We start from the raw sequence: 17,775 nt of genomic DNA, 5'->3' as shown, positions 1-17,775 counted from the left end.
TTTAGTAGAAATGGAAAATTTGTAAAATATTAGAAATATCAATTATAGTTATTAAGACATTATATCAGTATTATAAGATTGAGTAGGTGTTCGTGGAATTCTTGTAAGCACCTCTCTATTTCCTGTTAAATAAATCTTAAAGTATTTATATTTTAGTTTTAACGGAGAAACTTTATACACATATTTAGAAACGTAGTTTCAAAGAATGCCTGGCGTTTCAATGTTCTCTCCATAAGCTCTATATTCGCCTAAATCAAGTCACAAATAGGGTTTTAGTGGTTCCACCAAAATTTCATTATTTAGCCTAAGTTGCATAGAACAGTTATATTAACTTCCTTAAGCTCCCTTCCCTTTATAGTAAGAACTTTTGCTCGTACATTGGAGATTATGTCCGAATGGACTGATAACCACTGGTAGAGTATTCGATTCTGGCTGTATTATAGTTCAATATGGCCCTAGATTTAACTGCTGATAGAACTGATTGTTTGAAAATATGTCAACATCTGTTGGATTATATAGAATAAATCCATTTAACACATTCCGTGTTTGCTGGGTATTTCTCCGGGAACTCTAGTGTTGTGATAGGGAAGACGACTATATATTTTGGTTTCCGGGTTTTCAATGTAGATAGCCAGAACCGCATATGCCAGAAGGGTTTATTTTAATGTTTTAATGTTTTAAAATGTTTTTGTTTAAAGAGGAAGTCAATCGTCACTACATAGACTACAAAGGAACATTCCAAAGAAGTCAATATACATATGTATGTCAATGTATTTCAGCATTTCGACAAAGAGTTATCCCACCGACTACCTCGATGGAAAGCTGTTTTAACATGTACTTGTACTAGGAGGATGTCAATCGTCACTCCATAGATTACAAATAGACTGTCAGAAAGCCAGACCAAAAGAGTCAATATGTGGTAATGAATCCTAGCAGTTCGACAAAGAGTCTAGGTCTAGCGATCTGGACAGTAATCTAGAGTGTAGATAAAAATCATAAGCGAAAATGTTCCTTCCATGTATGAACTCTTGCTCAAAAGGTTAATATTCTGTTTAAAAATATGTGGCTCTAGTACCGTTAATGTTTAACATCTAAATTTAAAACTTTACTTAATTTAACCCTTAAATTGTAAACTATTGAACATTATTCTCCAAAAATCCCAACTGTTTCCAATAACTGTTCTAGTTAGACGAATATCTTTCAGAATTTTTTGTATTTAAACCAAAAATGTTACTTGCCGGTAAGCAGAAATGTAATGTGTTAGCTATGTAAATACTACTTACTTTTGGGGTAAATAACTAGTTATTTTAACTCATTTTTTTGTTGTGATTTTGAAAAGGTTTTGTTTACAAAACATATAATTCAATGTCATTTTGAAAATTGTTGTCCTCTTTCGCTCTTTACCAGTACTTACCTATTCAGCTAAACTTAAAATAATATGGTTTTTAATGACCACTCATTAACAAGTAATGCCAAGCGAGAAAAAAATCACGACTTGATAACAAGTTTTAGGATTTGCCTTTAAATATGAACAAATTGTGATATTTGAGATTTCGATTGCTTTCGAAAGCAATTGTGGTTGATAATGACCACTCATTACCCAGTAATGTATGAAATAACTACTGCTTAATAGCAAAAATTTTAAATTTCTTCCTGGGAATGTCTGAAATATTGCTTTTATAGAGAGAAAAACTCGACTGGGAAAACAGTTTTAGGATTTACCTTGACATTTGTAGGCGATCCACATCTCTTGCCCTTAGCAAGAACTTAAGTAAAGCTTTACACAAAAAATTTGAAAAAATTTCTTATCAATTCGAAAATCAACAGATATATACCGAAGCCATTTTTGGTTTGTTTTACTATTAAATAATTTATATATTTTCAATTACTATTGCTCTATGGACACTTTAAATAATGCATTAAGTAAAATCTCTGACATCTTTTAATTTTTATAAATTTTTTCTTTTGCTTACTAAAAGTTTTTTAAAACTTGTAATATATTACAAGAGACGATAATTTTTCAACTGAAATTAATGGTCTTACCCTATGTTTGGTCTTTTTTTGAAAACCAATATGACACTCACTCATCATCAACACCCCACCAACAGAATTGCTGGCGTTGCGACGCCATTATATACTGACATTTTTGACAATGCCAGAATAATGCAAAAATAAACAATATTTGATTTTATTTGAAAAAAAGCTAAATACATAAAACATCGTGAGTTTCCAATGAACATAAATTTAATATTTATTAAAGTTTTTTCATTCAAACATTTTTGCAAAATTTATTAATTTGTGGTTTTTCTTTTGTGGTTAGTACCACAAAACAACGTCTCACCTCAGTAGCACGGTGAATGAGTAGTAGATCACTAGTTTGGGTATGTTGTTCAGTAGTTGGTCACTAAACATTTTAGCAAAATGTTTTTTTATGGTTTTTAGCATATTAGTTTTGTTTTTTGTTTTTATTGCAAAATTCATTTTCATGCTTTTGAAAATTGTGGTGTTTTGTGTTTGCTGATTTGTTGGTGGCGTGGCATGTTGTTTCTATGCATGTTGCATATTAAGTAAAGTGTGAAAAATATGATTGTGTGATTATAATTAAAAAAACAAAATTGAAAGAAAATATGTATATTAAAAAAAAAAAAAACAATTTGTGTTACATTTTCAAACTGACAAGTTTTGCCTGTTAACACAGAATATTAAATTATGTTACAAACCAGGCATGGAAAATTCAGTACTTTAGGACTTCTCTCAGTACTTTTCGATATTGATAAATACCGCCGTACCTCCACAACTTATTTGGTACTTTTCCAAACTTATAAACTTTTGATAAGTAATGCATTATATAGTCTAGTCTATAGTCTAGTCTATAGTCTAGTCTATAGTCTAGTCTATAGTCTAGTCTATAGTCTAGTCTATAGTCTAGTCTATAGTCTAGTCTATAGTCTAGTCTATAGTCTAGTCTATAGTCTAGTCTATAGTCTAGTCTATAGTCTAGTCTATAGTCTAGTCTATAGTCTAGTCTATAGTCTAGTCTATAGTCTAGTCTATAGTCTAGTCTATAGTCTAGTCTATAGTCTAGTCTATAGTCTAGTCTATAGTCTAGTCTATAGTCTAGTCTATAGTCTAGTCTATAGTCTAGTCTATAGTCTAGTCTATAGTCTAGTCTATAGTCTAGTCTATAGTATAGTCTATAGTATAGTCTATAGTCTAGTCTATAGTATAGTCTATAGCATAGTCTATAGTCTAGTCTATAGTCTAGTCTATAGTCTAGTCTATAGTCTAGTCTATAATCTAGTCTATAATCTAGTCTATAGTCTAGTCTATAGTCTAGTCTATAGTCTAGTCTATAGTCTAGTCTATAGTCTAGTCTATAGTCTATTCTATAGTCTATTCTATAGTCTAGTCTATAGTCTAGTCTATAGTCTAGTCTATAGTCTAGTCTATAGTCTAGTCTAGTCTATAGTCTAGTCTAGTCTATAGTCTAGTCTAGTCTATAGTCTAGTCTAGTCTATAGTCTAGTCTAGTCTAGTCTAGTCTATAGTCTAGTCTAGTCTATAGTCTAGTCTATAGTCTAGTCTAGTCTATAGTCTAGTCTATAGTCTAGTCTATAGTCTAGTCTATAGTCTAGTCTATAGTCTAGTCTATAGTCTAGTCTATAGTCTAGTCTATAGTCTAGTCTATAGTCTAGTCTATAGTCTATAGTCTAGTCTATAGTCTAGTCTATAGTCTAGTCTATAGTCTAGTCTATAGTCTAGTCTAGTCTAGTCTATAGTCTAGTCTATAGTCTAGTCTATAGTCTAGTCTATAGTCTAGTCTATAGTCTAGTCTATAGTCTAGTCTATAGTCTAGTCTATAGTCTAGTCTATAGTCTAGTCTATAGTCTAGTCTATAGTCTAGTCTATAGTATAGTCTATAGTGTAGTCTATAGTCTAGTCTATAGTCTAGCCTCTAGTCTAGCCTATAGTCTAGTCTATAGTCTATTCTATAGCCTAGTCTATAGTCTAGTCTATAGTCTGGTCTATAATCTAGTCTATAGTCAAGTCTGTAGTCTATAGTTTAGTATATGGTACAGTCTATAATCTACTTTATAGTCTAGCCTATAATCTTGTCTATAATCTGGTTAAAGCCTAGTCTAATGGAAAGTTAATTTAGTACTTTAAAACCTAAAAGGTACTATTTTTGTTATAAGTTAGTACCATTTCAAAATTTCAATATTCCATGCCTGTTACAAACTAAAACAACGTGCAACATTTAGAAAAATATGCTTGCATGCATGCCTTTTGCATTATGTATTTTTTTGCACAGCTCAAAACAACAACAACTACAAGAAATAATTATGAAAAATTTGTATTTATTTAAATATTTATTTTGAATTTAACTTAAAAAAAAATGTGTGAACTATTAAAAAAATGTTTTTGAATTTCTTATGTTTAAGTGGAAAGTTTTGAAATTTTTTAAATATTTTAAATAAATGAAAACATTTTTTCAATAGAAACTTATATAGTGGTTAAATTGAAATGTGGACCGGATCTCATGAATTCAGATAAAACTAGTTTTAGTCGAATTTCATATCAAAATTTTTCGGCAACTAAATTGCTTACAAATAACGAATCTGTTTTCTCTGTGTATTACTTTCAAAACAGTTTCCCCAATTTTTTGCACTTAAAAATTGCCTAAAAAAGATTTAATTTTTCCACTTGTATTGCGCACTTGTTATAGAATTTATTTGCCAAAGTTAATGCTATTAAACTTTCTAAGTTTTTTATTTATTTGTTTTTTGTCTTCGACGCTTTATTGCTTGGCCCCCAAAGTATCATTAAGGGGTCACTATCATACTACTAGCACTCAAATTATTAAGACTCTATAATTTTGTTGTTTTTCTTGTTTTAAAGTTTTTTTATATTTATTTCTATTTTCAAATGACATAATCATGCAAATTAGTACTACACGTTGTATTTTTTTTTATTCCATTCATTCTAAATTGATACGAGCAGTAATAATAGAACAAACAAAAAGTACAAATATTATTTATATATAGTTTTTATTAGTTTTATTAAAAAAATAATTTTTGAAACATGCACGATTTAAAAAATAAACGACTTGAAAGTTTTTGTGAAGGTCATTTTAGAGGATTTTCTCCAGATAATTAGCTATCAATGTAGGGGATATGGTAGATTATATAGATTAATTCTAGACATTAAAATAATTAAGTGCAGTTTATAAAAGTATAAAATAACTACTTCATGGGCAAAAAATTAATAATCAAATGACGATTGACTACACGCTTGAATACCTGTAACATATTAAGTAACTACTTGACTTTTCACTGATATTTAGCCTTTTGCAAAAACTACTGTCTAAAGGAGATAATTTGCACAATGGCTGATATGTTACAAAGCTCTTGACAAACTTAATCTACTTCTTCATTCCAAAGTAGCACTTTAGAATAACAAAAACATATTTAACAGTTACAGCAACAATATACACTTAATAATTACAATAAAATATTATGCAATAATTGAAATTAATTAATGACAAGAACCTTTTTTGTTGCGCCGTTTTTTTTTTATTATTGTAGTCTACCGTTTGTCAGTTACACGATCGTCACAAAACTACGTCGTCATTTACACATGTATTGGTATTATTTTGTGTATATACCCGGTAGTTTTAGAAGCGATCAAAAGTATTCATTTTCACTACGATTTATTTTAACTATTTAACTAAAGGATTGTATTGAATTACTGCGGAAATTATCACTTTAAGCTTCCTAAGTAAGCTACCGAAAAGTTAAATTGATTATTCGCTAACCTGCATTCTATAAAGTAATTACTTTATACGCCACTAGTAATCTATTGTGAAGTCATTTGTCATTTAGTTATCAAAGTGTGATATTTAATTTTAGTTCAAGACTTTTGCATTGGATATTTACTTCATGAAATAACTAGTGACCACCAACTAACCACTCGTAGCCAGTGTTAAACTCAAATCGTAGATAAACTTAATAATTGGCGCCAATCTCCCCACACTGCAGGGTATATAAAGTGTGCATACACATATGTATGAGTTTGTCTGCGTGATTGTATTTTTTATAATGGCTATGAATAAAGAATGCACCAATTTAATTGATTAGTTTGTCATTGAATCGAATTGTGTATGATTATAATTAGACAAAAAAAAATAATTTGATTAGAAAGAAATTAAATTTACACAAAATTTGTTAGATGAATGTAAAGTTAATTTTAATAATTTTTTATTTATTTCTATTTTAATTGGCGTATTGTGTTTTTAATAATTCAAAACTATTACGTATATAATTTGTATACCTTACAGCCCTATAGAAGAGAAATAATAAAGATAGTTAGTTTACTGTTAAATATTGAGTTTCAGCCAACTACTTAGGTCTCCTTATATATGGTAGTTTCGATATATATATATATAGGCCTAACAAAAAGTTGTTATAAGGAGAAATTCACTTTTATTCTCTTTCTTTCATTAACTAAATGTTCAAAAGCAAATATGTAATAGTTTTCAGCAAAACATTAACTTTAACCTTTAGCATTAAAATTTTAAATTTTATAACTATTTACTCTTGCATTTTTTACTAAATTATTCGCTGCTTCCTAAAATTTATACAAAATCATTTATTAAAAAAAAAACTTTTCTTTAGTGGTCTAAATAAATATTAGTCATACCACCTGGTGTACAGTTTGTTAAAAGTATATTAATGAATAAGAACCCAATGAATAAGTAACATTTTTTTAGTTTCAAGATTAAATAAATATTCCTTTTAAAATAAATAACAATACATTTATTCTTAAAACATACATTTAGACCAATTGTTTAATCAATTTTAATTTTTTTTGTTTTGCTGCTGCTGGTTGTGGTTGTTATAGTTTTCGTAGAAATTAGAACAACGTTTCCAAAAAATTTTTTGAAATTTTCGAAATTTCAGTTTTGTATTTTAGATATTTTTTATACTATTTAGACTATTAACTAGACCATAAACTAGACTATACGCAAGACTTTAAACTGAACTATAAATTAGACAAATAGACTAGACTATAGACAAATAGACTAGACTATAGACTAGACTATAGACTAGACTATAGACTAGACTATAGACTAGACTATAGACTAGACTATAGACTAGACTATAGACTAGACTATAGACTAGACTATAGACTAGACTATAGACTAGACTATAGACTAGACTATAGACTAGACTATAGACTAGACTATAGACTAGACCAGCGGTTCCCACCGGTTTTTACTTCGCGGACCCCTTGAGGAACTTATTTAATTTCGCGGACCTCCATACATATTTTGATATCTTATTGTTCTAAATAATTGTTCGTCCGAAAATTGACCTAGTCCATAAATCTCTAGGTCAAATAAATGTAGAGATGTCATATCTATAAAATATTCCCGATAGGTTTTTAATTGCATGGTTTTGAAGATAGAAAGACTTCTTTGTTGAAATGTTAACATGATGTTTAATTTTATGATCGTGAGATCTTTCATGTTCATTTTTCTTCAAGGTAACAAAAAGGTTTCTTTATCAAATATTGTCGGCATGTGCTTAAGGAGTCACGTTTCAAAAATTTATTGCGATTGCAGAGGGGTAAAGTGAGCTAAGTTTTCGGGAAAATAATATAAGAAAGTTGGACTTCATCCATGTTGTTGTGGAATGCATTATCCGCATAATATATGACATGAACACTTTTACTGCATGGTTTTGCCTACATATTTACGCGAAACGCTATGGATTTTCTGATGTTAATTTAATAATATTGGTCGATAAAATCAACTTAAAATCTTTGTATCACGTCGGAAGGAAATATTTATATTTAAAATTATCTAAATTAACGTATTGAAGGTGCATAAAAAGTCAGCTCAGTTTTTGAAATATATAATTTTAGTCCTTACAAACAAGAACAATTTTGCTTACAATTTGACAAACTTAAATATGGTATAAGCTTGTCTTTGAATTATGAAATGTGATCTAACTTCATAGTCCGGAATACCAGTATCCCTTATTTAATTGTAAGACAGATCATTATCCGTCTGAAATAAAAAACATTGTTTCACTACATATACAGGAAATAAAAATTACATATCAGGCAATATCTTACTCTATATACAATATAGAGTAAGATATTGCCTGATACAATAAATTTGTAGGGCCTAGCTTCTTCCTGATAAACAACCGAAAAAATAAAATTCAAAAAGTTACCAAAAAATCTGGGATTATTACATAAAAGCAGAATATTGTTTGTCTTCGCGGACCCCCTAGGATTTTACTACGGACCACTAGGGGTCCACGGACCCCCATTTGGGAACCGTTGGACTAGACTATAGACTAGACTATAGACTAGACTATAGACTAGACTATAGACTAGACTATAGACTAGACTATAGACTAGACTATAGACTAGACTATAGACTAGACTATAGACTAGGCTATAGACTAGACTGTAGACTAGACTATAAACTAGACTATAGACTAAACTTCGACTAGATTATATATTGTAGTATAAAGTATATATAAGTCCATAAAACGAGGAACATATAGAATGTAGAAAACGATATCTTAAAAACCAATTGTAACACTTTGATCTCTGGTTAAAAAAATTGTTATCTTGTGTAATTAAAAAATTTCTAGGAAACACTTTGTAATATTGTGCAATATCTCAACTAGAAAATTCAATATTTAATTTGAAATTTTCTAAATTACATTAGGAAACGGTGTAGTAGTGTTGTGTGTTAAAAGAATAATAAATTATTATACTAAGTACTCTATAGTTATTAATAGTTAGACGTTGGATGAACATTAATATTAAACTAGGACTTAATTTGCATACGAGCAAAAGTGACATCAGACATTTGGGAATAATATAAAGAAGGAAGGTGGAGAAATGAATAAAATTAATTCATTTATTTGTATATATATTATTAAACTAATAAGGCGGTAGAATATTGTTAATGAATATAAAAATCTTAATAAATAATTTTTAGTTTAGCAGGAAATGGGTTTGAACTATGACCTTTCCGCAGCTTGATGAACTGATATAATGCTTATTTCTCTGGTTTAGATTCAGACTGATTGGATCGATTTTCATTGAATTTCGGTTTATTCGTTACTTTTAAATCTGTATTAAATGAATCGGTTACTCCTTGCCTCTAACATATGTTGTTATTGCCCAAAATTACACATGTTTTTTGCCAGTTAAATGCAAATTTAATATTTCAATACCATAAAAATGTATAACAAAAAAAAAAAAAAAAAAATAACAATCATAAAAACTTTAATAACCATCAACATTTTGAGCGTCTAAAAGACATGCAAAAGTCTACATGTCTGCAATTTTTTTATATACTTTTTATGCGATATAAAATTTGCAATAAAAATAAATAATAAACAACATGCAAAACAACACAAAATGTTTATAAAAATATAATAAAAAATAAGAAAATTATAATAAAAATAAAAAAAGCTGAAATTACCAACAACATTTCTTTAAGTAACATGGCAAAATCAAATTTAGGTTAAATACTCGGGTAACTCCTACTAAAATTGAAATAGACTTTGTATGCGATGTCAGCACGAAAGGATAAGAAGAAAAGAATGAAGGATTTAAGCGATTAAGCACATATATACACAGAGGGAAAAAGAAATATACACGCTTGGTACCAAATTGGCACCAAAGAGTTTGTAATTTTTCAATAACAACCGTTGTCAAAGTATATACATACGTACGACAACACTATGTCGCAACGTTGTCAACATTGCAACAATTCGTTGTCGAAATCTAAATTTTTTACAAATACGTTGTCTAAATGTTAACAAACGTGGTAAGTTCACTATTGCAAACAATCCGTTGCCAATAGTGAGCTTACCACGTTTGTTAACATTTAGACAACGGATGTGTATAAAATTTAGATTTTGACAACGAATTGTTGCAATGTTGACAACGTTGCGACATAGTGTTGTCGTACGTATGTATATACTTTGACAACGGTTGTTATTGAAAAATTACAAACTCTTTGGTGCCAATTTGGTACCAAGCGTGTATATTTCTTTTTCCCTCTGTGTAGTTGTTATTTTTATTTTTGTGGTTAAGAGAGAGAGAGAGAAGGGTAAAGGTGAAGGCAAAAAACAGCTGTAAGAAAAATAATAACAAATCGTGCTACCGAAATAGTGGGTGGTGAGAACTTTTATTACCCAGTAGTTTTACAAGTAATCAGCAATATGATTGACACAAAATTATATATATTTGGGTCATTCCACTCTATACTGAGATAAATGAACTAGTTATTTAATAGGTTACCAAGTAAGGGTAGTTTATGGCCATTTAACTATGTATAACAGAGAGCTGTCAATAGGTTATTCTGTATGGTACTCAACCATCCTTTTAGTGTCTCTAAGTAATCTAGACAATAGACAGTTTAAACATCTTTTGAACCATTCTTTACAAAGTAGTTACTTATGTTTACCTTTTACTTCTTAAATTCTGAAAACAACATTCAAATTCCAAAATTATTTATAAATATCATGTCGATTAACTAATATTTTTTTGTAATATTTATCCATTACATATGTTGCTAACAAATCAACAACAATTTTTCATGTCATCTACCGCCCCTCCCCACCCACAAAAACACGAAACCAGGGTAACGCTCAAAAAAATGAACATTTAATGAAAATGGTACACAGCACCTAAAAATAACGAAAGGTACTAACAGACACTGTGGTAACAACACTCAAAACAATAAACAAATAAACAACAAAAGCAAGACGATGATAACAACAGAATATAAATCAGGATACCCCCTTTTTTTGCAACGAAACACCGAGAAAAACAACAACAAAATAAATAGAAAAAAAAAAAACAACAAATGCCTCAAGCCACTTTAGAGAAGATAGAGAAATGTTGAATACTTTACGTATCAAATAAAACAAATGGCGTCGACATACATAAATAAATAATAAAGAAAAGGAACAACAACAACAGAAAATCACGAAAACTTAAAGACTTAAGTAAGCTCGAGAAAGAAATTTGAAAAAAATAAAAGGTTTTTATTAAAAAATATCGGCAATATTTAAATATATAAGAGGAATATAGGGTCTATCTAGTCTGCCGGGACTTTAAACTAGCCATTCCTTGGAGTCCTTGACTCGGGGTCTGGTATTTTTATCTGCTTCAGCGGAAGTTAGTTGATCCACAGGATACGTTCTGTAACCTACAATCGGTAAAGGTGCCTTCTAGGTCCACGGAAGAGAATGTTGGTTTAAAGATCGATGTATGTATGGTGAAGTCTATATTTTGCGATAAATTCGGTGCTGTTGCCGAACATCAGATAGCCCTCAGAGCAGTGACAGTGGGGCTAAATGTTGCTAAATAATGATAAATAAATGAGATCTGAGATAAATCAGAGGTATGCCGACTTCGAATCACCTGTATTCCTATTTTAAGGCGTTTGACAAGAGTTGTACGTTGGGTTGAATGGTAATAGATGGATGGTATTTTTATCGTGTAATTTTTCTTCTCTGTCAGAATATGTGCAAACTATATTTTATTGATGCAGACTATATATCGGTCCACCAAATATGTCTCATTTCTGCAGCAACAAAGGCCATTTCAGTCTCGTTTTTGTGGATTATTTTCGTGGAATCCGGAATTGCCGGACAGGAAGCAATGGAACTGCGATGGTCAGAGATTTGATAGGTTAAGAACCTATTCGAGCAAAGTTTGCTGTCCGCCATGGGGCTCTGCCCGGGGGCATGTTACCTTGGTGAAATCTCTATCTTGGCGTTATTGCTATATCCCGGCGAAAAGAGGTGCTACCAATACCTCTAGTCTACCGGGCCTATAAACTGGTGATGCTGAAATGTATACTCGACCTTTCCTCGGAATGATTTGACAAGGGGTCGAAACAGAGCACCAGATAATCTGGTAGTGGGTGGCCAGTTGCCCACCTTTGTCCTGGCTGGTCAGTTGGTTGAGGTTCCTTCGTGATCCATGTAGTGGCTTGGGTTTATACCCAAATTCGCTGGAATTGAATGTTGTTTTAAGGACTGATATATCCTATGCCATATACATATATCTGGATTCTCTCTCCGGTGCTGTTGCCATCTCAACCGATGTTACTGGGTGATGTGACAGAGCAACTTATACTCGATTCTGAACCCGTGAAATATCTCTTACTCTTCACGTAGTAGGGCGCCAGTATAGGTTGGGGAATTTTCAGGTTGACCCTTGGTAGTTGCCTGTCATTCCGTAGATCGTTATTTATGGTCTTTATGGAACTGATGTAAGTTGGTGAACGATCGGGAGAAACGCCTCTGCCCAACAGGATACTAGTACTGATCTAGTTTACCTTTTACTTGTTTCATGCTACGCGACTTATGGTTGAGGCCCACCCCTCGGACTACCAAATACGGGCTGTTGCCAAAGCAACAGAGCCATCTCAGTAGTGTGGTTGCGCTAATTCTCACATACAGGTAGAGGCAATTTGCTTATTAATTAAATAAATTCCGATAATAGACTATAATAGTCTATTAGACCAGAACATTCTTAGCAAATACTCGATACAAGGCTAACTAGGCCAATTTATAATTATTACAAGGCTCAGGCTGTTATTATGCGCTGATGAAAAATCTTGGATTTCTATCAAAAGTGCAAAGTTTTTTCAAGTAAAATGAATTTATTCCAACTATAGATTGGAAGAATTGCATATCGCCCACTAACTAATAAATTATTTTATTTCGACTAAAATTAAAAATCTAAATTGAGAATCTTCATTTAACTTAAAGTATTTTGAGAGCTATCCTAATCTATTACATTCATATATTTGCATGCATGTATGTCTGAATATCCTTCCCACATACACTTAAATGTATTGTTTACATGTAAATGTGTTTGTAATTGTTATTGTTGTTTTTGATACAGTTTTTGTTACAGTTTTTGTTGAACAACCTGGGGGCAGCATATTTTTGAAAGTATAACAAAATATGACCCTGTAGTTTTAATGGGAGTCAATGTATCTGTTTTTGGGTTGATTCTAATTTACCTCTGTTTGATTAAGTATACTTCTCTTTGCAGTGATAATGTTCATTATCACTTTTATGTCCGTCAATAGTCTAGGGAGAAGACTTTAGATTGTTGTTATTGTTTCTATCAGATGTAATATGTTAAAGGATCAATCGACTGCATAGATTTTAAGTAAAATGTGTTAAAAATCTATGACCAAAACGAATTCTATGAAGTCAACAGTTCGGAACAGTCACCACGAACTGCAGGGAATTGTTTCGAGTGTATGTGTCAGTTATTTTTTTTGTATAAGTGTTTGTAATTTTAAGTATGTGGGTTCCTTATTTGTAATTGTATTGTTTTGCTACACTTTTAAAAATATAGAAACAAAATTGTTAAAATCATTGAAGGAACTTTTTTGGAAGAAAATGTATGTGTATTTAAACTAAACTAAAAACTTGAATGTTGATGATTATAATAATGATCTTCTCATAATCCCCTATATTCAGTAATACGTTGATAAGAAAATTCTTTAGATCCTTTTTAGTTTGATTCTTAACTAATCGATGAGAGTCGCTGTTGTGTTAATAAACAGCTTTAATGTTAAAATTTTAATTCAAAAACATTTCAAATTCTACAACGGAAGTATAAAATTTCCTTTTAAAATTTTCATATTTTAAAAACTTTCTTCAATTCTACACTGTTAACCGTTCGCCTATTGTGAAAAATATACGAAAAAATAAAACCGAAAAAAGAAAAAGTTTTAGATTTACCACAGGATGTGAATAATTTCCCCACAAACAGAAGTTCCCCTATATATTTGAATAAAAAATTATTTCGTTCTTTTAACACATGTGTGGAATTTTGCAGTCTCCCTGTTTTATAAAACAAAGTTTTCTATTTTTTTTTTTGGATTTTTCCTTCCGTGTATATTAAATTGGGGTTAGTGGTAAAACCACTACTACTACACTATCAAGGAATTTGAAAATTTTTGTTCAGTCTTTTGTTCTTTTTTTTTGTATTTTTAACTTAAACCGGATGTTGTATTTGGGAGAAATTATACACATACCAAGACAATCAACATGAAAAAAAAAAAACATTACAAAAAAGGAAAGAAAGCAGAGAAATGAAAAAAATTCAAAACATATTGTTATGAAATGTTTCTATTCTATGCTTTTTTTGTAACACTTTTTTCATTTAATGCCAGCTATTATTTGCTTTTTCTAGTCGAAAGAAGGTGCTTTTTAAGTATTTTTTGAAATTGTATTTTTTTCACAACTTGTTGCCTTTTGTTAATGCAAAAATCTATAAAAAGTCATTTAGGTAAATAAGTATAAAAATACATACACATACATATAATAATAATATGTATGAAAATATCAACAACGACAATCCGAAAATATGAAGGTTGAAGTAGAATTTTTATTGTTGTTCATTTAGAACAAATAAAAAACAAAAGTCTGTCATGACCAACTGTATTATGCCCTACACAAATACATATAAAATCTTTCTCGGACGTAGGAGTTATATCAGAACTATGACTACTTATTGCGAGATCATCAAAAATCTGATGTGTCCAAAACATACTCTATGTATGACATACGAACGAACGAACGAACGAACGAACGAACTAACTAACTAACTAGCTAACTAACTAACTAACTAACTAACTAACTAACTAACTAACTAACTAACTAACTAACTAACTAACTAACTAACTAACTAACTAACTAACTAACTAACTAACTAACTAACTAACTAACTAACTAACTAACTAACTAACTAACTAACTAACTAACTAACTAACTAACTAACTAACTAACTAACTAACTAACTAACTAACTAACTAACTAACTAACTAACTAACTAACTAACTAACTAACTAACTAACTAACTAACTAACTAACTAACTAACTAACTAACTAACTAACTAACTAACTAACTAACTAACTAACTAACTAACTAACTAACTAACTAACTAACTAACTAACTAACTAACTAACTAACTAACTAACTAACTAACTAACCAACTAACTAACTAACTAACTAACTAACTAACTAACTAACTAACTAACTAACTAACTAACTAACTAACTAACTAACTAACTAACTAACTAACTAACTAACTAACTAACTAACTAACTAACTAACTAACTAACTACTATTAATTAATTAACTACTATCTATCTATCTATCTATCTATCTATCTATCTATCTATCTATCTATCTATCTATCTATCTATCTATCTATCTATCTATCTATCTATCTATCTATCTATCTATCTATCTATCTATATCTATCTATCTATCTATCTATCTATCTATCTATCTATCTAACCAAGGACTTAAATAGATTAAAACAAGTTTTCATTCCTAATAACATTGAGTTATCCTAAAAATTTGTTACTATCTATATAACCAAGGACTTAAAAAATAGATTAAAACAAGTTTTCATTCCCAATAACATTGAGTTATCCTAAAAATATGTTACTGGCGTTACAAACATTAGCATAGTCTCATTATACCCTCCCCACTATTGTAGTCTAGATTTGATCACAGTGAAAAGAAACCTGAACAGGAAATCGGATGTAGTAATATTTTAACTGTAAACCTTAGGGCTATACAGCAAAGTAACTAAATAATTTAGGAAATACTTGTACACGACATATGAGAATTAAGAATTGTGTTTTTATTTTTGTTTTTAACCACAGACTTTTGGCCTGTAAAAAAAGGACCCTGAAGGGATAGAAACTGTGATAGTTGTTAAACACTAAAAACTTAACAAAAATGTTCAGGAAAAAAGTTTAAAGTTAGATTCGAGCACCAATGAACTTCATAAATAGAATAGATTTCCTATAAGTGTGATATTCCTTTTATGACATTCTGAATATCTAAGTGTCTGTTCTATGCTGATATTTGATGTAAATACAAGAGAGGCACTGAAAGTATCAACTTGATTATAATTTATTTTTTTTATATTCTTTAACTTAATTTGATAATTTGATTAATATTTTATTCTTCTTTTTTATAATTTCAGGTAAGCACAATTCCTAAGCTTATTTTTATAAGAAGTCATTTTCAAAATGTCGGTAAGTTATTCAAAAATCTCGTCTGAGAAAATGAAAGAGGCCTTTATAAGAAATTGGAAAGATTTGAAGTGTATGTATAAGTATATGGATAAGTCTATTGAATATGAATTTGAGAACTAGTATATTGACTGGTCTATTCATTTATGTATGGACCAGTTTATGTATTAGTCTTTGAACTTATCTATTAACTAGTCTATGGGGTAGTCCATTGGCTACTCTAACTAGTCTTTGGACTAGTCTATGAACTATTATATTAACTAATCTATGGACTAGACTATAGACTAGTCTATGGACTTGTCTGTGTACTAGCCTATTAGTCTATGGACTCCATAGGTTAGTCTATCTTCTATTTTTATAACTGTTTCAAATTAAACTTGATCCCCTTAAAATACATCTATTTGATTTTTTCTCTTTTCTCATTTTGGGAAACCTTTTCAATCTTCCTTACTTCTTACCTTACAAGTACTTCATACAAAGTGTTCTCAAAAAAGAAATTGCCTTTTTTAATGAAGATTAATTTCAGTCTTATTGGCACTTGTATCAATGTCAGTTTTTGGGCTTCGACAATATGCAATGAGATCTAAATGTGCAAAAAAGACACAGTAATAGTGATATTACCACTTAATGGCAAATGGTCATGTTAACAATTGTCAATGTTAATGTGAATAAATTTGTCTTGTGATGAACAAAATGTCAAAGAAAATATAGCATATCATGTTTTGTAAATATAAAGTAATAAATTTTGTGACAATAAGAAGTATTAAGGAAACACGACTTTAATAAAGTGATTAATATGAGACAAATTTTTCGACATATTTTGTTTCAATAATAAAGTTTTGTTAAGCTGTTATAAATAGGTCTTTAAAAAAATGTGTCCTATGTAGTAAAATTTTCTTTGTTTTCCATGAGACCCTTAGCGGCCTGGGTCTTCTTTTCGGAAATTCAAAAATTTCTTAAGAATTTAAAATAATTTCCATTAAAATAAGTTAAATTTCTAAAAATGTTCTAAATTATGCATTAAAAAGTTTTTTTTAGTAAAAAGTTCTATTCAAATACTTTTTTTAATTTAAACAACAATTTAAATTCAAATTTTTCATTTTTAAAATCCTACATTAACATTTTTCTGCAATTTATTTTGTTAGAAAACAAGACAGAAGCACTTTCAACAGGAATAACAACAGCACAAAAGTATGCAATAAAAACAAAAAAGCATTTACACACACATACAGCTGAACACACACAGTATGAGTCAGAATTTAAGTAACACAAATATTTTATCCAGGCATAACAACTACATACTAGGTAATGGGTATTAGTGGAATAAGTAGTACCATCATGAAGAAAAAAAAAACAGCAGGAGAGTAGCAAGTAGTGTGGGAGTAAACAATAACAACAATGTTGAGGAGAAGAGGAGGAAAAACAAGATATAGTATCCCAATATTACTAACATATAGTGAATGTAACCATAAAAGGCAAATTGTAACAAGAAGAAAACTAAGAAAGAAAAGTAATAAAAACAACAAAAGAAAATTAACCAAGAATATAATATAATATGTCAAGTATTTGTTGTTATTGTTTATTGCATTTACTGCTCAACAAAAACTATAATATAGAAAATCTAAACAACAGCAACAACAATAATAAAACAT

The 17,775-nt window shown here is 29.9% G+C and overlaps 1 long non-coding RNA gene across 1 annotated transcript in view; it reads left to right on the top strand.

Annotated features, from left to right (window-relative positions):
• The window catches only part of LOC119610630, a 48,085-nt gene extending 30,615 nt beyond the window's left edge, over positions 1-17,470 (top strand). The window contains exon 2 of the long non-coding RNA XR_005232008.1: positions 16,075-17,470. This is a non-coding gene — a long non-coding RNA (uncharacterized LOC119610630). The remainder of the gene's footprint in view (positions 1-16,074) is intronic.
• Positions 17,471-17,775: the final 305 nt, after the last annotated feature.

The sequence above is a fragment of the Lucilia sericata genome, unplaced genomic scaffold (assembly GCF_015586225.1).
Source record: "Lucilia sericata isolate MDLA Ls3-8-SP2 unplaced genomic scaffold, ASM1558622v1 Contig001256F_arrow, whole genome shotgun sequence".
NCBI classification, from domain to species: domain Eukaryota; kingdom Metazoa; phylum Arthropoda; class Insecta; order Diptera; family Calliphoridae; genus Lucilia; species Lucilia sericata.
The sequence above is the reverse complement of the archived record's forward strand: the minus strand, read 5'-3'. Positions and strand labels throughout refer to the sequence as shown.